Below are 3,784 nucleotides of genomic sequence, written 5' to 3' on the forward strand. Positions count from 1 at the left end.
GTCTAGGTGATCTGTTCAGTGATGACAGTGGATGCTAAATTCAACAATTAGTGTGTTGCAGTCAATCTCTCCCTTTAGACATAGCAGTCTCTTACATATTTGGGTGTTCCAGTGTTGAGTGCATAAATATTTATCATTATTATATTTCCCTGGTGAATTAATCTTTTTAATATCATATAGTGTCCTTTGTCTCTTTTTACTGTTTTTATCATAAGCCTATTTTACTTGTTTTCAGTATTATAACTCCAGGGGTTTCTGTTCACATCAAATAACTTTCTAAATCCCTTCAGTTTCAGTCCATGTATATCTTTAGCATGAGACATGTTTATTTTAAGCAACATGTAGAAGGCTCCCACTTTTATCCATTCAGTCACTATGTATTTTTTAAATGAATTTAATCCATTAATATTAAACATTATTATCAATGTGTCTGGACTTATTTACATAATTTTGTTAGTTATTTTTAAAATTATTTTGTGACTGTTCTCACTATTTATTTTCTTTTGATTTTCCGAATGTTTTATTCTCTTATTTCCTAAAGAGATGGCTTATTTTTGGTGAATTCTTTCTGTATTTGTTTATCTGGGAACGATTTTACTTCTGCCCATTTGAAGGGTGATCTTGTTGGGTATAATAGTCTTGGCTGAAATTGTTTTTCTTGTAGAGTTTTAAATATGTCTTCCCATTTCTTTCTTGCTTGGAATATTGGGTCATCAGGAAAGTTGTGATGCATTTCTGCATAGAAAAATATTTCATGACTTTTCCAGCAACCTAATAGTTCAGTTGAATTGTCTGATGTTAGCTTAATGGGGTAAACTTTTTTTTTTTTTGAGAGGTTTTTACTATAGGGCACGTGTGCTTGCCAGACAGACAGAGACAGAGAGATAGAAAGCGAGAAATCACCCCCCAGGGGGGATGGCCACACCACAATCCCTTCTCCTCCACTCTCCTCTCGGGATCTTGGGCACGCATGCACACATGCCCGGCATGAGTTTTAAGCCACCAGGTCCGGGACTCGAACCACGGTCAACTACGTGGGAGTCCAGCGACATAGCCATTACACTAACTGCTGGTCCCATTAATGGGGTAAACTTCATAAGCAACTTTGTGTTTCTGTCTTACCACTTTTAAAAATATCATCTTTGTCTTTGATTTTATTTTTTCTGTCAATAAAAAATTTACTTGTTTATAAAAAATCCGATTGCTGGCATTGTCCAGAACAAATTAACAGGGTTATTTACAATCATTATAAAGTTGATCTGCTGAAACTTGTTCACTGAAACATTTAATTTGCATTAATGCTTTCCATCCCCACACTTATATTAAAAATCCACACACAAATAAAAATAGAAAAGCTGCCAATACCTGATTTCTGTTCCCTATTTTTCACTCATAATGATATACTTAGTTACCTTTTGACCCCATCAGAAAAAAAAAATATCTAATGTTCAGAACTACCAAGAACAGGAAGAAGAGAAAAAATAATTTTTTTGAGAATGAAATTTTTCCCATCATAGCGGATTTTTAGGCACATTCTCCACATATGCAGCTGGATGTCTTTTGGCATAATTGTTACATGACAGGTTGACATCTTCCAAAAGGCCAGCTAAATAGGCCTCACTTGCCTCCTGCAAAGCACCAATAGTTGTGCTCTGGAAGCGCAGATCCTTTTTGAAGTGCTTGCTAATTTCTCCAGCATTTAGACGCTGGAAAGGAAGTTTGAGAGTCAGAAGTGCAGTGGACTTTTGATAATGTCTAATTTCACCGAGTGCCACAGTACCAGGCCTGTGACGATGAGGTTTCTTCACCCTTCTTCACCCCTCTCGTAGAGGATGCACTTTTGCAACTATTTGTGTAGTCAGTTGCTTCCTGGGTGTTTTACCACAGGTGGATTTGTGGGCTTTCTGCTTTGTATGAGTCATGGTGTAGAGATCTGACTTACCCCTCTTCTTCAGCTGGAGCTTAGCGACCTAAAGGCATCACTGGGGTTGGAGAGTGACCCTTGTCTTTCATTTTAACCAATTTGGGTATGATGCGCCTTGGAGAGGATCTTATATTGAATCTATTTAGTGTTCTTTTTATTTCTTGGCTCTAGATGTCAAAATGTCTCCGCAGATTAGGAAATTTTTCAGATCATATTTCATGGAAGAGATTTTTCTATGCCTTTAACCACCTCTTTGCCTTCAGATGTTGTTGTTTGGCTGTTCACTTATGTCTATAATTTCCCATATACTGTCTTCATTTTTAGTAGTTATTTTTCCAGAACCAGCAGTTAGCATAATGGCTATGTCGCTGGACTCACATGTAGTTGACTGTGGTTCAAGACATGGACCCGGCAGCTTAAACTCACAGCAGGCGCGTGTGCGTGCATGCCCAAGATCCTGAGAGGAGAATGGAGGAGAAAGGATTGAGGCATGGCCATCCTCCCTGGGGGGTGATTTCTTGCTTTCTGTCTCTCTGTCCCTCTTTGTCTTTCTGGTGAGCGCATGCGCCCTGTAGCAAAAACCTCTCAAAAAAAAAAAAAGTTGTTTTTCCATTCTTTTTGGTTGCTCAGACTAAATCAGAAGTATTGTTGTCAAGGTCAGAGATTTTTCTGTATGACCTAATTTGCTATTAATATATTCAAGGGAGGTTTTCATTTCCTTTATTTTATACTTCATCTCTAAAAGTTCATTTTTATTATTTTATTAGGGTATCTTTTTCCTTCAAGTCATGGAATGATTTTCTCATCTTTTGGAACTGGCTATTTGTATTCTCTTGCATCTCATGGAGTTCTGTGACAATGAATATTCTAACTCGTTCTCCTTACATTTCTTGTGTTTCATCCATTTTTGGTGAGAAGTAATTGTGTACCTTTGAAGGAGAGATATTTCCTGGTTTTCTCACATTTCCTGGGGCTCTGCTTGATTTTTAAGGTGTCCTGTGTAGTACTCACTTCTTTCTGTTTTGGGGGGGATGGGTTTCTGCAGCTGTATACTTGTGCACTTTCCTAAAATGTGCATTAGCACTGTGCTAGTTTCCTTATTGTTCTGTGAATGAAATGCTGGAGTTCATGGTGGAACTTTGGGGGTTTGTATTTCCAGAGGGAAGTTTTTATTTTTTCCCCTTCCTCCCAAAGAGCGTGTGGGAGAGAGTTTGTCTAGACTTGCACTATCTTCAGGCAGTTGGTTTCTCTCCCAGCTTCTTTGGCCTAAATGCATCTAGAAGCTGAGATGGGGAGGTAGAACAAAACATAGATGCACAACTGGTCAGGTAGACAGTGGGGTGGTGAATAGCGTACCAGCCAGTGGGAAAGACTAGAGATGGGTGGAGTGGGGACACATGAGACTGCAAGTTCCAGCCAACCTCACTCATGCAAGTCAGGTTAGGTGTCAGTGGCAAGTGGAATGCTAGCCAGTCAGAAAGTCTTTTTTTTTTTCTTATTTCTGATGAGACTTGTAATATATTTTTTTTATTTTCTAGAAATTAAGCATTTTTATTTGTGATCATTTTTTGTGGTTGTTCCATATGCAATTAAAAAGAAGGCATATTCTCTACAGAGTTTCATACACACACATACACATCTACACAGTTAATGTCATTGATGATATCATTTGTATCTTCTCTATCCTTAGGGCCTTTTGTTGTTGTTGTTCGTTCATTCCGTCTCAGACTGTCAGTGATTTTGAGTCTTCTTTTATTAGTACATTAATATATATGTCTGCTGATTTCTCCTTGAATCTTATACAATTTCTGCTTTCTGGTATTGCAAATTTTATTCATACAGAAATAGTAATAGCTACTT

General features: G+C 37.8%; 1 pseudogene; it reads right to left on the bottom strand.

Moving 5' to 3' along the window:
- Positions 1-1,441: 1,441 nt before the first annotated feature.
- Positions 1,442-1,922, bottom strand: LOC102488169 (histone H3.3-like; annotated as a pseudogene).
- Positions 1,923-3,784: the final 1,862 nt, after the last annotated feature.

Source organism: Tupaia chinensis, unplaced genomic scaffold (assembly GCF_000334495.1).
Source record: "Tupaia chinensis unplaced genomic scaffold, TupChi_1.0 Scaffold000070_1, whole genome shotgun sequence".
Lineage (NCBI taxonomy): Eukaryota > Metazoa > Chordata > Mammalia > Scandentia > Tupaiidae > Tupaia > Tupaia belangeri.